Source organism: Pygocentrus nattereri, chromosome 2 (genome assembly GCF_015220715.1).
Source record: "Pygocentrus nattereri isolate fPygNat1 chromosome 2, fPygNat1.pri, whole genome shotgun sequence".
Taxonomy (NCBI): domain Eukaryota; kingdom Metazoa; phylum Chordata; class Actinopteri; order Characiformes; family Serrasalmidae; genus Pygocentrus; species Pygocentrus nattereri.
Genome location: NC_051212.1, coordinates 1,405,794 through 1,423,620, shown reverse-complemented (window position 1 = coordinate 1,423,620; position 17,827 = coordinate 1,405,794). Strand labels below are relative to the sequence as shown.

The following is a 17,827-nucleotide window of genomic DNA, read 5'->3' as shown; positions in this document are numbered from 1 at the left end:
CTCTACTGACACCCTGTCTAATTTAAATGCGGCCCATGCCTCATTTTCCATTCATCCTGCCTGACTTTCAATTCTTTGTACTTCCTATCCACTAAGACTTTGTTTGGAGGGTTCTCACATTGTCTCGCTATATGTCCATCCTCACCACACTTAAAACAGAACCAGGCCCTAGGCTGAGTTTGGGGTTTGGTTGCTGCCTGATGAACCTGAATGTCGGTTTTCAGCACCTGTTCTTCAGTTGTTTTAGCTTTGCTGGAAACACTCTTTGGCTCTTTCTTAGAATTCTTAGAACCCAGCTGTATCCTTAATTCAGAGATTTGTTTCCTTAATTCTTCTGTTTCCGCTATATACGTCTGCAAGATACTAGTATGCATATCAGGATGTTGGGTGAATTCTGTCACTGAATGGGTGTTGAGGGTTGGCTTTACCTTTGAACTGCCTATGTGTCGCTGTAACCTGTCTAATTTGGCTGCTCGCCTATCTTCTTCTGTACGCACCTTAAGCAAAAGCTCTGCAAAGTCAGGGGGAGCATCAGTCCGTGACTCAAGTTGGAGTCCCAAGAGTAGCGACTGGTCCCAGCAGCCACGTGTAAATTGCCTAAGCAGCTGCCTATTTGCATCAGCTGCTTTCACACCATGTCTTTTCACAGCAGAGCTCAGGAGTATTTGAAGTCTCTGAAGATAATCAGATGCTCTTTCACCAGAATTCAGAGTGTTCAGAAATCTGGCAAATATTTCATCCCCATCCTCTACAAGACCATACGCTGAATCCAAGAGCTTGACATACTCATGCGGGGATGCTTGCAAACCCAATTGCTTCACAACATCTGAGGCTGGAGGTAGGAGGCTTTCCAAAATCTTTCTACGTTGCACATCTCTAGGCAGACAATCCTGAAACATTAACTCAACATGGAGACACCAAGTTTCAAAATCTGCCTCTCCGGGAGGTTTTGGGATACGTCCTGAAAATGACCTTAACCACTTTGAACTTTGGTTATTAACTGTTGAAGACATGTCATTCCTAACCACATGCTCTACTACTATGCGTTGTACTTCAGGTGGAACAAGAACGTGAGAAGGGACATTAGGGGTAGCCGCTTGGGCAGTGGGAAGTTGCTTGGGCAGCTTAGAGCGAACAACAGCAGTATCAGGTGTTGCCTGTGTTGCAGGGAGGCTTTCCATTCTCCTTGTAGTCTTACTCAACAAGGGTGTTTGACTATGGTCTGAATCAGCGCCATCTGAATCTGATTCGGTACTGTCACTTTTATCAGGTTGGATAGTGATCAGTGAGGTATAGGCTGAGGACTGCATTAGTACATGCACATTATCAACTAGCCACTGAACTGAGGGATTAGCAACACTGGTTATGTAGCAAGGAAAATCAGGTTGTAAACAAGATAAGGGCTCCTCTGAATCGAACTCAACAACTGCACTGTAAATTTCTGAATCTGCTTTTCTCATCCTAACAATTTTAGTTACAGTCCCATACTTCCTAAAAGAAGCAACTATGTCATCATCAACATCAGTTTCAGCAATGTTAAGCATACATAGAGACCTCTGTGCGTGCACTCCAAACTTATTTTCAAGATCCATTTTAGTCTAGTTCCCTTTCAAAAAACTGGAGTTGGCTTTAGTTACTAAACAAAAAAAATAGTATAGTCTTAGTATTGTGGTTTAAGTACTAATAACTCATAGACCGCAATTCTCGCTGCTATGTACAATAAACCCTCCTGGCTGGCTCGCCACTTTCTGTCTCTCTGTAGCAAGGTGCTATTGAACTGTAGTACAGAATGAATTAAGTAAATCAAAGGGGTACACCAAGCTTCTAACTAGGCTCGGGAAAAGGAGGGTTTTGAGCAGCGACACACAAACACAGAGGTGAAATTTATAATTGTGTATTAAAGAATTGACATTTATCAGCAACCATAGTAGACATTTGAAGAAAATAACAAAAGAGAAACATTCAACTTTAGTCCACAGATGTAATGAGAAGACAAATAAACCAAAAAAAAAAAATTGCTACCCGGGTAGTCCCTTTTTTTTCTCTACGTGCACGTTAAGTTCTATTTTTTCAAAAAAATTGGTCCGTATATACAAGTGTGTGTGTGAGGGCGTGTGAATGTCCAGCTGAAAAAAAACTTGCGCGTCCAGGGATATCTCGGTCTCTCTCTCTCTCTCTCTCTCTCTCTCTCTCTCTCTTCCTGCAGCTGCCTGTAGAGCTGCTGCACAGGAGGTCAGGATCACGTGGTTCACTGGCTCGCCATCTCTCCTTCTATCTTGCAAAACTTTATTCATGAAAAAAAAACCAGTCTGCATAATGCAGAAAACCTTGTTAAATATCAATCCCGTACTGAAACACTATGAAATACTGCTCCAGATACAATACTTCGTGATAACACAAATACAAAGGCTCATACTAATGTATCTGGAAACTCCATGCCTTTAGGAACTTATTAACTAGCCTTAAATGTCATACAATGTCATACAAAACAAAACTCCTTACTGAAAAGAATTACAGATAAGTGCAATTAAATTATTTTACATTTGTACGTCTCAGAAAACAGCACAAAATTGGGATGGGAGAGAGAGAGAAAAGGGGGGAGGGGGTCTTCTCATCTCGCTGAGCAGTAGGTGCTGTTATAACACTGAATTTAACCCCTTAGTGCACAGTTAAATTTAGGAGGGTTACACTCGGTTATATCAATGATCAGGGAATAACAATGGATGACCACAAGGTAGATGCAGTGGTGAATTGGCCGCAACTTGAGACAGTGAAGCAGTTACAAAGAATTCTGGGTTTTGCTAACTTCTATCATAGATTTATTAGGAAATTTTGGTTCGATAGCCGCACCACTGACATCTTTGTTAAAAGAGCGAGCTAGATTCCCTTTCACGGTCCTCATGGATCATAAGAACTTAGAATATCTTCGGACTGCTAAGAGGCTAAATGCTAGACAAGCCTGCTGGTCATTCTTTTCCTGATTTCAATTTAGTATCATGCACCGACCAGGATCCAAAAACACCAAGGCAGATATCTTATCCCGTATATTTCAGGAGGACACCATCCCCAACCAATCGGAGATCCCTCAACGTATTCTGCCCCTGGAAATCATTTCTTCCGTACGCTGGGAAGTAGATGAAGAAATCGATAAAACTCTACAGAACTTTTAAATACCCGATCAGTGTATTCACCTCCACAAAAACTGTACATGCCTCTACCCTTTCGGGATCAGTTGATAACCTGGGCACATTCTTCCTTGACCTCAGGCCATCCAGGGGAAACCAGGACTCGGGGACTCCTGTCACAAAGGTATTGGTGGGAGTGAATATCTTTGGACATTGACACTTTTGTGGCTTCATGTACAACCTGTTCAAGATGTAAAACTCCCAAAACGTTACCAGCTGGGAAATTTATGCCATTACCCACACCAAATAGACCTTGGTCACATATAGAATTTTGCCTTGCCCCTTTGGTTTTGTTTGCCTGTTTTTGGATTCCTGGTTTTGATTACCTCACATATTGGATTATCCTTCTGCTTTTGTCTGCCTGGTATCATGATCACTCTGGTGATCATTATATAAAATGCTTTTGGTCTCGACCAATGCCTGCCTCTGGACTTCCCCACTGTTTCACATAAATAAACCCAGTCATTTCACTAAGATTTGCATTCGTCTGACTGATACTGAATTCTTACAGCAAGAAGACCCACAAGATAACAAAACTCAACAGTTTTGCTTTAATGTCATTTTTGGGAAATTTTCAATACTGATATAGCAAGAGTAGGCCCCTACATATGTCATGTATATCAGTGAACATAAAATATATAAGTATGTAAGTATATAAGTATAAATATATTTTAGCTGGTGATATAAATATATAAATTAGCTGGTAAAGGAGAGACATGCAGTTACACACACACAGTCCATCTCTTGCTCAAATGTTAGGTGATTGCACTCATATGGAATTGTTTAACTTCATCTTTCTAATGAAGTTTTCTTTTGCTTTTGTCATGAAAGTCTAAGAAAAATGAGAGCAAAATGTATGCTAACAGGCTAGCCTGCTACCCAGAATTTTTCTTGCCTATGTATTTGAAAGGGGGAAAAAAAACTTAAAGCTTTCAGCTGTTAATGAATCATATTTCAGAAATGACAAATTTCCCCACAGTTATTTCCCACCCAAGTAGTCTTTCACTCAGAAAAGTCACATTAAGAAAGAAAAATCGCATCAACTTTAAGAGCATTTGAGTGTGGATAGTTACGAGTACCATCTTAGTATGCTGTTAATAATCCTTATTTTCTGCATTGCATATAAGCAGCTCCATCTTGGCTAATTACTTATCTGCACCCTATGTCATGGTCCAGTGTTTGGCTTTTTTTGGCTCCTCTGATTGTTGTCTGTAATCATTAAACAAAGACAGATTAGTTTTTCTTTGTCATTGCAGCTGCTGTCAAAAAGTGGTAGAGCAAGGACCAGAATATATTTCCTGTGCTCTGGCAGATCACCTTTAACAAGGCCCTGGGCAGTTTGGCAGTGAGGGCTACATGTCCAACCCAAAACAGTTAGGAGCACAATATTTATCCAATTTAGCAGTTTTTTTTGTCTCTTTGAAAGATGTCTTTAGTTGTTTTACTAAAATAAATAAGCAAGTGTTATCAGTATGTTTTTATTTTGAGAGCAATTATGAATATAATATGTAAGCATGAATTCAAGTCGCTAAACAATATTAAGTTTTGACATCAGCCCGAACAGCCTGAAAAAGATGTACTTTTGATGAGTTGTTGCTTTGTGGTTTTTTTTGTGTGTGTGTGTGTGTGTGTGTGTGTGTTTCATTCATATTTTAAAAATGTTTAAGATGACTTTTCAGAAAGGTGTTAAGGCGGCTACAGCTAGGTTGGGGCAGCCATGCCTCAGGTGGTAGAGCGAATTGTTCACTAATTGCAGGGTTGACAGTTCAATCCCAGACTCATCCTATTGACAACTATAGTTCCCTTGAGCAAGGCACCCAAATGCTCTGTCTGATGTTGGAGGTTGATGTAAAGCCAACATTGGGTTTTGACATCAGCCTGATTTTCATTTTCATCAAGAATCCAACATCGGGGTTTGATGTGAAGCCAACATTGGGTTTTGGCATCAGCCCGATTTTCATTTTGAACCAAAATTCAACATCTGTCCAACGCAGAGGGATTACGTCAAGCAAATGTTGGGTTTTGGCGTCATCCTGATTTGTATTTTCAACTAAAATTCAATGTCTGTCCAATGTCGGGGATTGACGTCAAGCTAAAGATAGGTAAGGTATTGATGTCAGCCGATTTTCAATTTCAACTAAAATTCAACCTCTGTTCAACATTAGGGATTGACGTCAAGGCAACGTTGGGTCTTGATGTCAGTCCAAGTTTCTTTCTGACAGCAAATTGTACCTACAGGGTTAGTTGTCATGATGTTAGCTAGATGCTAATGCTAACTATTTTCTCAGTTGGTTTTAGAGCTTTTAAGTGTTTGGAGCTATTTGAGCTTTTTAGAAAAAAATAATTAGGGAAAATATCAAATCAAATCAAATCAAATTTATTTATATAGCGCTTTTTACAACTGATGTTGTCACAAAGCAGCTTTACAAAAATGGGAATCACAGCACAGAGAATCAGACAAAACACTGAACATAATATACAGAATATACAGAACCCCCGTGAGCGCTGAGGCAAGGAAAAACTCCCTCAGAGCTGGAGGAGGAAGAAACCTCGGGAGGACCAAGACTCACATCTAAAGGGGGGACCATCCTACCACTGGTCAGACAACTTATAAGTTAAACATTGAAAAGTCAATTTTACATCCACGCAGTTCTAATATATTCAGGTGTGTATAATCAACAGTGGAAACAATTAGAGTTCATATAGATTTGGATGTGATCTGTAGTGGAGAAGCTGCGTTCCAGAAACTTCCATCAGTCTGGTCAATCAGGGGGACAGGGGGACTTGAGGGTGGGACATCCATCAGTATTGGGCCGGACCGGTGGACAGTCAGTAACTCGGAGGAAGGAAAGATTTAGGAATTAGTTTAGACTGGATTTATGAAGAACAGAAAATGTAAAAAATTATCAGAGTGTGACTAATGACTCCGGCAGGTCTGAATATGACAGCCTAACTAAAGGGAGAGAGCCAGAAGGTAACATAGACACGGAGGCTCCCTGAGACACTGGCATTCACCCACTCCACCGTCCACAAACCTGAGTGACTGCATGTAGTGAGTGACAGCAGCACCAGCATCTCAGTTTACCCACAATTCACTATGTCCATGAACCCCTGGATCTGCAGCCTTATCTAAAGGGAATTAACATTAACTACCAAAAGCTAAACTAAACAAGTAAGTTTTTAGTCTAGACTTAAAGATTGAGACTGTGTCTGAGTCCCGAACATTATCGGGGAGATTATTCCAGAGTTGGGGCGCTTTATAAGAGAAAGCTCTTCCTCCTGCAGAGCTTCTCTGAATTTTGGGAACTACTAGGAAGCCAGCACCCTGCTCACTTCAACATTCCTGATTTATGACAGTTTAAGTACTGTTAAAAGGCATTGCTTTAGAATTTGGTGGCTGAGCTTTGTTTATGGGTCACAGAGTGTAATAGTTGGAATAACAGATGAAGGAGTTCCCCCTGCTTCCAATAACCCAGGCAGTTCCACTCAGGTCATCCTTTGTGGTTGGTATCTCTGCTTCTTCTTCAATTTATTTTCCTTCTCACACATTTTGGTTCCTACTCAACCACCACTTGATATTGGTAAACAGTTTGTGCCTAATTTTTGGGGGTAGACTGCTAGACTGCTCCGGCACCTTCTCACATGTCAACCTTGCCTGTAGGTGTGAGAGTGTGTATGTTGCTACAGCCTTAAAACTATTTTGAGGTTGCAGGTAGGCAACCATGCATGCAACCTTTGATTTTGTGATGCTGGTGTTTGTTGTTCCCCCTGCTTGGCTTTGAAAAAATTTACTGCTCTGTAATGTGTTTAATGTTGCATTGTATGTCATTATATTCTGTATTGTGTGGGTCTGGACTGTTTATTTAGAACATTTTTCTGTCTATTCTTGTTTATCCTTATTTATCCTTAGTGTCCTTATCAATTTCTCAGATCAGAGCAGGTTTTTCAGTGCTGTTGTTCCTGTACTTTCCTATACTAAGGCCAACAACAGTGAAGGGCTCTGATAGTCTACAGGGGTTTAAGGTGTTTACCTGCATTTGCATTGCTTAGTTGGGGATGAGCAATATTGTACAGATAATAAAATGTGATCTTAGTGACAATGTGAAGCTCAAATATGAAGATGAAACCAAGGTTTTTAATGACTTCAGCTGATCTAATAGCTGATCTGTCCGCATTCACAATGAAGTTGAAGTTTGAAGCTAAAGCTTTAGGTCCCACGAAGTTATGCACTAAGACTGTGAATGATCTGATTGATCTGATCTACAGGTGAAACATTAAATATAAAAAGGATGGGTCCAAGGACAGAACCACTGACCAACTGTTTTTGCACACAGAGGAATTAGACCTCTGCATTTGACCCATCCATGCAGTGAAACACCCACATACATGTACACTAGTGAATACACTAGATAGCAGTGAGCACACTTGCCTGAAAATGTGGGCAGCTCAATCTACAGGACCCGGGGAGCAGTTGTGGGTTTGCAAGACTGATGGTTGAGATTCTGGAGGAGGCAAAAGGTACCCGCATCCAGAACGAGTAAAGAAGATCACAGTTAATTCCATGGGCATTCATATTGATCCTAGAAGTTTAAGTAGATAATGGGGATATAGGCCTCCGAGACATAATGAACAATGGGAGAGCGTAAGGTCCAGTAGTTCTATTTTATTTGACACACAATGCCAATCACACAACATAACTTGGAAAACACAACTCCAAATGGGCATGCATATTTAAGCTTTTTATTTCATTTGCTCACCTTATCGTGGTGGAGGGGTTTGTGTGCTTGAATGATCCTAGGAGCTATGTTGTCTGGAGCAAAAGCTCCTGGTAGGGTCTCCCAGGGCAAACTGGTCCTAGGTGACAGGCCAGACAAAGTGTGATCCAAAATTCCCCCTATGAAAACAAAAAGGAAACAGAACTTGTGTACCCTGCCTGGATCAGGGTTACCGGGGCCCCATCCTGGAGCCAGGCCTGGGGGAGGGGCTCGCCAGCGAGCATCTGGTGGCCAGGCATTTACTCATGGTGCCCGGCCGGGCCCAGCCCGAAGGAGATGCAGGAGTCCTGAAAATGGCTTTTGGAACTTGGAATGTTACCTCACTGATGGGGAAGGAGCCTGAGTTCTCTGAGGGCTCTGGGTCCAATCTCCTTGAGAGGGGCTGGACTTTATTCTTTCTGGAGTTGCCCATGGTGAGAGGAAGCAAGCAGGTGTGGGCTTTCTCATAGCCCCTCGACTCAGCGCCTGTATGTTGGGTTTTTTTCCTGGTGGACGAGAGGGTAGCTTCCCTACGCCTTCGGGTTGGGCTAACGGGTCCTGACTGCTGTCTGTGCTTATGCACCAAACAGCAGTTCAGAGTACCCAGCCTTCCTAGAGTCCTTGTGAAGGGTGCTTGAAAGTGCTCCTCCTGGAGACTCTATTGTCCTACTGGGGGACTTCAATGCTCACGTGGGCAATGACAGTGAGACCTGGAGGTGTGCGATTGGGAGGAATGGCCTCTCTGATCTGAACTTGAGTGGTGTTCAGTTTTTAGACTTCTGTGCAAACCACAGTTTGTCCATCATGAACACCATGTTTGAACACAAGGATGTCCATAAGTGCACATGGCACCAGGACACCCTAGGCTGCAGTTCAATGACTGACTTTGTAGTCATGTGATCGGACTTGCGGCCATGTGTTTTGGACACTCGGGTAAAGAGAGGAGCTGAGCTGTCAACTGATCACTCTTCAGCACTGTTAGCTTCAACTGTTGGACTTTCTGGGTTGCGAGAGATATGCTGGCACGTTTGGCTGCCGCTTCTCCCCCGGTGATAAAGTTATGTATTCGGTTTTTCTGCTTGCTGTGTGAAAAAGTGCAGCAAAACCCAACACATTGTATCAAACTTTGTACTGGATTTACTGTAAAATGAGCCTTGTGGATTTCTCCTTGTGGCTCTGAGTTCTCTACTTAGCGTGGAGCATCTGTGACTGTGCTTAACACCTACTGTGAGAGTACCTGTGTTGCTCGTGCTTTGTGGCTTTTTTCGGGATTAGTCTCTGGCATTTACTGGACTGTTACGGCTGCAACTTCCATTGTAGCCATATCATGACAGCAAGGAGAATAAGGTACTCTTTTGATGAACTTCTTACGCTCCGAAACACACAGTGCAAAACTCCTGCTCCTTTATTGACGCATCATCACCATGGTATTTTGTGACAACCTAAATATTGTCATCAGGGTCTTGGTCAGACTTTTAACTTTTATCAGCACCCCAACAATATTCCCTCACTCTTGGCATCGTACCGCCGTAAATCTTCCCAGGCGACGGCGGGCTTAGCTGATCACGTAAACAACCGGAGCCTATGTCACGTATCTACAACATCTCTACATGCCCCGAGCACTGATAAGGCAGCGTTTGTCGCTGATATTATGCTGGAACATGACATTGACCTGCTCTGTCTCATGGAAACCTGGCAGCAGCCTAATGAGTATTTGTCGCTTAATCAGACTCTGCCTCCACATTATCAATACGCGGATAAACCTTGTTTAACTGGTCAAGGTGGAGGAGTTGCAGTGGTATACAGATCTGGCCTTAAAGTTAAAACAGTTTTAATCCCAAATATGACATCGTTTGAGTGTTTGGAACTGTTGGTCTCTACTGGTAAACCTGTATTGGTTTTGCTTATCTATCGCCCCTCAAAAACTTTGTCTGTTTTTATGGCAGAATTTTCTGAGCTAATTTCCACTCTTTTTCCTGTTTATTCTGATCTGTTGCTGCTTGGTCACTTTAATATTCATGTCAATTCTGGTAACTGTCTGTTTGCTAAAGAATTTCTTAATGTTTTACAGAGTTTTGCTATATCTCAGCATGTTGATTTTCCTACTCATAACAAGGGCCACACCTTGGACATTGTTTGCTCTCTGGGTAAAACCCCTTTTAATGTAAAAGGCACTGATCTGTGTGTATCTGACCATAAAGCTGTGTTCTTTGATTTTTCGCTATCATGTCAAAATACACACAATTTACTCAGTTTCAGCCTACTGCAACTACCCTAAACATTCCACAACTATTTTCAGTTCAGTAGCAGCTATTTTTCTACTTTCAATACTGTTAGCCAGCAGTATGTTTCACAGATTATTAATTCCTCAAGGGCAACTACATGTCAATTAGACCCCTGCCAACACAGCAGGTGAAAGCCTGTTCTCCATTTATCTGTCCTTTTATTACCAGGGTTATCAATACTTCACTTAGCTCAGGAATGGTCCCAGCTTCTCTGAAACTGGCAGCTATTACTCCAGTTCTCAAGAAGCCTGGCCTAGATCCTGAGAAACTCGCAAATTATAGGCCATCTCTAATCTCCCATTCCTTGCTAAACTGTTGGAGCATACAGTAGCTGCTGTGATCAGTATCATGTGATCTGTTTAAGGTCTTTCAATCAGGATTTAGGAGGAATCACAGCACAGAAACTGCTCTTGTTAGGGTTGTTTGCTGATGTCAGCTGACCAAGGACCGCTGAGTCTGCTTGTCCTATTGGACCTTACTGCAGCATTTGATACAGTGTGTCATAGCCTTTTACTAACTCATCTCAAAAATATATTTGGCATAACTGGTACTGCATTAGCTTGGTTCCAATCATATCTTTCTGGTAGGCAGCAGTTTATTTCAATGGGAAGTTTTCGATCTGACACAGGCTCTTTGTCACATGGTGTCCCCCAGGGCTCTGTTCTTGGGCCCCTTCTTTTTATTTTATACATCCTTCCTCTTGGTAACATCATAAGACATCATGGGCTGCAGTTTCACTGTTTTGCTGATGATGTCCAGATATACATTTGTACAAAGCCTTCTCACAGCTTGCCACCTAGTGCCTTGCTGAATTGCTTAACCGACGTGAGGGCTTGGCTGGTGGAGAAATTCCTGAGCCTGAATAATAAAAAATCCAAAGCCATCATAATTGCTTCTCCTGCAACAGTCAGGAGGCTTAGTGACACTGCTGTCTGTATCCCTGGTTTTGTTGTCTCTACCTCTACACAAGTGAGAAATCTTGGAGTAATTTTTGATTCTACATTATCATTTGAATCACACATTAACAACACATGTAGGACAGCCTTCTACCATCTTTAAAAACATTTCTAGGATCCGCCCTTTTCTCTCTTTCACTGCTGCTGAGACCATAGTCAATGCATTTATAACTTCCAGGCTTGACTACTGCAATGCTCTGCTGTCTGGCCTCCCTGCTTGGGCTTTGAGCAAGCTGCAATATGTGCAGAACTCTGCTGCTAGGGTGCTGACCCATACACAATCTTGGTCGTCTCCACTGGCTTCCAGTGAAGTACAGTATACAGTACAAATTACTTGTGTTGGTGTTTAAATCCTTGCATGACCTTGCCCCATCTGACCTTAGAAGTCTACTTCAACCCTATTCTCCAGTGCGTACTCTTCGGTCCTCTAGCCTCCACTTGCTTGAGGTCCCACGTTTTAAGCTAAGCACCATTGGAAATAGAGCATTTTGTGCTGCGGGTCCAAAGCTGTGGAATGGTCTTCCTGATGAACTGCGAGCTTGTTCATCTGTTGATGTTTTTAAATACCGACTCAAAACTCATCTTTTGAAACTAGCATATGGTTGATATTATGTGTTTGTATTTATGGTTATGTATGTGTCTATGTATGTATGTATGTATGTATGTATGTATATGATCTTACTTTATCTTTTTTCTTCTTTTATTATCTATTTTACAGTGTCCTTGGGTCTCTTGAAAGGCACTTTTAAATAAAAAATTATTATTATTATTATTAATAATAATAATAATAATAATAATAATAATATCATCATCATCATCATCATCACCACCTGGTGGTGAGTTGGATCAGGTGGTGCGGGAAGATGCTGGTCAGACCAGGCAAACCCACGTCTGGCAGAACAACCTGTCAGATTCATCTTCAACTCACACCTCCGTCAGAACTTTGACCAGATATCGGGGGAGGTGAGGGACATTGACTCAGAATGGGCCATGTTCCGCTCCTCCATTGTTGAAGCGGCTGAATGTAACTGTGGCCGCAAGGTAGTTGGTGCCTGTCAAGCTGAAGAAGTCCTACCGGGCATGGTTGGCCTGCAGGACACCAGAGGCAGCTGGTAGGTATCGAGTTTGGTGAGGCCTTGGAAAGGGACTTTAAGTCGGCTCTGAAAAGATTCTGGCAAACCGTCAGGCGACTCAGAAGTGGAAAGCAGTGTGCCACTAGCGCTGTATATAGTGGAGATGGTGTGCTGCTGACTTCGACTGAAGACGTCATTGGAAGGAATACTTTGAGGACCTTCTCAATCCCACTGACACGTTCTCCAGTGAGGAGGCAGAGTCTGGAGACACGGGAATAGGCTTGTCCATTACTGAGGCCAAAGTCGCTAAGGTAGTTAAAAAGCTTCTTGGTGGCAAGGCTCCAGTGGTGGATGAGATCCGTCCCGAGTTCCTCAAGGCTCTGGATGTTGTGGGGCTGTCTTGGCTGACACGCCTTTTCAACATTGCATGGACATCGGGGGCGGTACCACTGGATTGACAGACTGGGGTGGTGGTGCCTCTTTTTAAAAAGGGGGACCGGACGGTGTGTTCCAACTACAGGGGAATCACACTCCTCAGCCTCCCTGGTAAGGTCTATGCAGGAGTATTAGAGAAGACAGTCCGGCTTATAGTCGAACCTCAGATTCAGGAGGAGCAGTGTGGGTTCGGCCCTGGTCGTGGAACACTGGACCCTCTCTGAACTCTTCACCCTCTCCAGGATTCTGGAGGGTTCATGGGAATATGCCCAACCAGTCCACATGTGGTTTGTGGATTTGGAGAAGGCATTCGACCCACCCTCACCTATGGTCATGAGCTTTGACTGAAAGAACGAGATTGCGAATACAAGCGGCCGAAATGAGTTTCCTCTGCAGGGTGTCTGGACTCTCCCTTAGAGATAGGGTGAGAAGTTCTGTCATCCCGGAGGGACTCTGAGTAGAGCCGCTGCTTCTCCACGTCAAGAGGTGCCAGCTGAGGTGGTTCAGGCATCTGGTTAGGATGCCTGTTTAGGATGCCTGTTCCACTGAAGCTTGATCAAACACTACCTCAAAAGTAAAAACTGCTGGATAACCAGTGGTAAACAGTAACTAAATAAATGTAATTTGTTACTCTACTTCAGTACTTTTTTTGGTGTATATGTACTGAGGTTCTCCCATTTTGGGTGACTATATACTTTCACTCCACTACATTTCAAAGTCAAATATCTTACTTTTGACTCCACTACATTCTGAGAAATCTGTCTTTCCTTTTAATTTATGTATATATAAAAATGTAGCATGTCAAAATGAAAGAAGCATGAAGCAAGAACACCAATCAGGGCACAGTAGTCACTTGAGCTTGTTTTTACCTGTTGGTCATACCGACACAGTACAGCAATGTAAAATTAAAAAAAAAAAAGTAAGCATAAATGATGAACTAACCTAACTTTGTGTAAATAGAGCATAATATAGAAATATATACAAATATACAATCGTGATGTACGCATCTTTTGTCTGAATTTATACAAACACAATTTTATTTTATAGTAAATTAGTTTGGGCTGGTTTATGTTTATGACCAGAGATCAACAGATCAATATAGTAAAGGAAACTCATTTGTGATCCTGAGTTTAACACCAGCTTTTATTAAACTTAAGCTTGTAACCAAGTTGCAAATAAATCTTAATCTGAAACTTGCAAAAAGTGATTTCAGAGCCACTCACTTTTACCTGATGGAAACTGTTTGACTTCAGTGTTTTGTTCTTCTGACAATTTGAATAAACATTAGTGAGTAAGTAATCAAATTCTATTAAAAGACTGGTTTACCAAGAGAGACACTGGAGTATTTTCACCTAAAATGAGTTAATTAAGCAAAAGTTTTGTTATAAAAATGACAACAGGACTGATCAACTCGGCAGAGAAAGCAAAGAGAAACACTGAGTCCGTTCTGTAAAGAGTGGCTGACCACAGATTACAGTATAACAGAGAAGCAGAGACTCTGGCCTGTCCAGATCTGACAGGGAGACTAATCACCAAAGGCTTGACTATACAAATAAGTTTTTAGCCTAGACTGGCTGAATGCGAGTCCCGAACATTAACAGGAAGATTCCAGAGCTGGGGGGCTTTGTATGAGAAGGCCCTCCAAATGTGTTTTATTAATTATAGATACCAGTAGTAAGCCAGTTCCTTGTGATCTAAGTAGGCATAGGATTTTCTTTTCTTTTCTTTGTAACTCATTTGACTTGTGTTGTGTGATTATTGTGTTTTGATCCAGCCGTTGCTGGTGAGCAGTTTTTATGTTTTTTTCTTTTAGAAATGTATTTTGTTAATAATGTTACTTTTTGTATTGTGGAACAATGTCTCTGGTCCCCAAGTGTATTCACACTGGTGTGACTTGGATATTAATAGTTAAATTACATTTTTTTTTTTTTTTTCTATTTACTCTTCCATAATTCCCTGGGGGTGAAATTCCCCTAGGTGGCGTAGTCGGTATTAACAAATGTTTTCCCATTTTCTTTAATCACAAACAGTGATTGCTTTGTTGTGTTATTAATTCTAAATAATGACTCTCATTACAAAACTGATGCTTCTGGTAACAAACTAATAAAATAAATGTTTTTTTTAATTATTTTTAATGACATAATACCACAGCCGGGGTTTTTAATGAATATATGTGACCCTTCCTATTGGGTGTTCGTCTGCCCTGGTCAGTGATGGACACCGGATTGGGATGATGCAGTTTTTATTAGCCTGTAATGAGTATGGCAACCACAGTACAAGTTTCTGTTCATACTTCAGTCAGCGTACAACATGGCAGCATACAACCATTCTACTGCCTGAGACTACAGTAGTCTAGATACAACTCCACAATAAACCAATGACAAGACATATAATTCATGAAAATAATACAATTACCTTTACAAATTTCTACGATCGTATAGTGGTAGAAGTGCTTGTGTTTCCATATTATGTTCAGTTTTTTAAAGATTTATACAAGTCTACATTTTACATTTCACATCAGGGTCAATTGTCACGGTATCAATATGAATTATATTTTACAGCTACATCATCCCTTTTTAAATTAGTGGAACATCAACAAAAAGGTCAAATATGAAATAGTGCCATCTGGTGGCGAACACAAAATATGGCATCCAGACCACATGGTGAAACTAAAAATAAGCTAGGTAAACCAGCTAGCATTGCTGTGCTCATTCATACTATTCTAATACATAAAAACACAAATATAACATACCTGTAATGAGTATGGCAACCACAGTATAAGTTTCTGTTCATACTTCCGTCAGCGTACAACTAAGGAAACAGGCTATTGTTAGCACAGTTCAGTTCAGGTTTAGCTTCAAATTTATAACTCTTTAAATAAAGCGTCTTGGAAGAGCCCAACTAGGTATACTGGTCTCTGTTACATGTATTTCAAGACAATAGGGACAAAAGTCGAGCACTACAACGCTTTACATAGCTTTTGCAGTTTTGCTGAGCTGAACATACAAGGATGTACTCACCACGGCAGCATGCAAACACTCTACTGCCGAGACTGCACCGAATCACCTATATATACAGAAACTGTAATACGCTGACCAACCAGCGGATGGTGCCAAACCCATTTAGCAGGAATTTCATAGCATAACATTAATACAACTATTGTACACCGTTACATATATTTCATAGAGAAGTTCAGAGGCAGTGAGGAGGCACAGCCCCAGATCTCCACATTAAAGGTGGACACAGACATTTGAGGAGTTTTGTGATAAATGCCAGTTTTAATCATTTTATTTTAAACTAAAATGCAGATCCTTCACTGTTTACAGACATAAAAACAGCATCACCTAAAAACTAAATCACACAAACTGTCCTCCAGCAGTGTCTGATAGTCTGCTGACAAAGTTCTGACCAGTGTCCTGCAGTTGATGATATAATTGGTTTATTGAATGTGTTCCGTCATCATTGTTCCATTATTTATGTCATATTTATGTAAATTTAAAACTGCTGCAGTAAATAAACGCGCAGCTGCTCTTATGAACTTCTAACCAATCGGAGCGCAGGAGGCGGGGTTTGTCGCAATACAGGTGGGATTAGAAAAGTAACGTCCCGAGATCCACGTCACCTGGGGGTGCTAAAACGGTGGATCTCCAAAATAAAAAGTGGAGGAGGAGAAAAAGAAGAAGAACAACAACAAAAACAAGACAAAGAGCTCTGCGGTCTCAGAGAGAAACGGGAGCCGATCTGCTGAAGGTAAAGAGCCGTTTATCTCTTTTTCTCTCTGTTTCTCTGTTTATAACTCACTCTAACAGAAATAGAGAGAAACAGGAGCCGATCTGCTGAAGGTAAAGAGACGTTTATCTCTTTTTCTTTCTGTTTCTCTGTTTATAACTCACTCTAACAGAAATAGAGAGAAACAGGAGCCGATCTGCTGAAGGTAAAGAGCTGTTTATCTCTTTTTTCTCTCTGTTTCTCTGTTTATAACTCACTCTTAACAGAAATAGAGAGAAACAGGAGCCGATCTGCTGAAGGTAAAGAGACGTTTATCTCTTTTTCTTTCTGTTTCTCTGTTTATAACTCACTCTAACAGAAATAGAGAGAAACAGGAGCCGATCTGCTGAAGGTAAAGAGCTGTTTATCTCTTTTTTCTCTCTGTTTCTCTGTTTATAACTCACTCTTAACAGAAATAGAGAGAAACGGGAGCCGATCTGCTGAAGGTAAAGAGCTGTTTATCTCTTTTTCTCTCTGTTTCTCTGTTTATAACTCACTCTAACAGAAATAGAGAGAAACGGGAGCCGATCTGCTGAAGGTAAAGAGCCGTTTATCTCTTTTTTCTCTCTGTTTCTCTGTTTATAACTCACTCTAACAGAAATAGAGAGAAACGGGAGCCGATCTGCTGAAGGTAAAGAGCCGTTTATCTCTTTTTCTCTCTGTTTCTCTGTTTCTAACTCACTCTAACAGAAATGGAGAGAAACGGGAGCCGATCTGCTGAAGGTAAAGAGCCGTTTATCTCTTTTTCTCTCTGTTTCTCTGTTTATAACTCACTCTAACAGAAATGGAGAGAAACGGGAGCCGATCTGCTGAAGGTAAAGAGCCGTTTATCTCTTTTTCTCTCTGTTTCTCTGTTTATAACTCACTCTAACAGAAATGGAGAGAAACGGGAGCCGATCTGCTGAAGGTAAAGAGCCGTTTATCTCTTTTTCTCTCTGTTTCTCTGTTTATAACTCACTCTAACAGAAATGGAGAGAAACGGGAGCCGATCTGCTGAAGGTAAAGAGCCGTTTCTCTCTTTTTCTCTCTGTTTCTCTGTTTATAACTCGCTCTAACAGAAATAGAGAAACACCATTTCCAAAAAACTTGGGATGCTGCACAAAATGTAAATAAAAAAGAAAATGCAGTGGTGTGCAAATCATTTAGACCCTACATTTAATTAACACTACGAAACAGTATATCAAATGTGGAAAGTGAGAAATTGAATTACTTTTTGGAAAATATTTGCCCATTTTGAATTTGATGCCAACATCTTCCAGTGAAATTGGGACAGGGGCACAAAAGACTCGTAAAGTTATGTAATACTAAACCAATCCTGGTGGTTTATTGGCAGCAGGTCAGTAACTTGACTGGGTATAAAGAGCATCTCAG

At 41.3% G+C, this 17,827-nt stretch overlaps 1 protein-coding gene across 1 annotated transcript in view; it reads right to left on the bottom strand.

Annotated features, from left to right (window-relative positions):
* Positions 1-17,827, bottom strand: part of LOC108443622 (zinc finger protein 850-like) — a 225,995-nt gene that overhangs the window by 159,086 nt on the left and 49,082 nt on the right. The gene's annotated exons all lie outside the window — the stretch shown is intronic.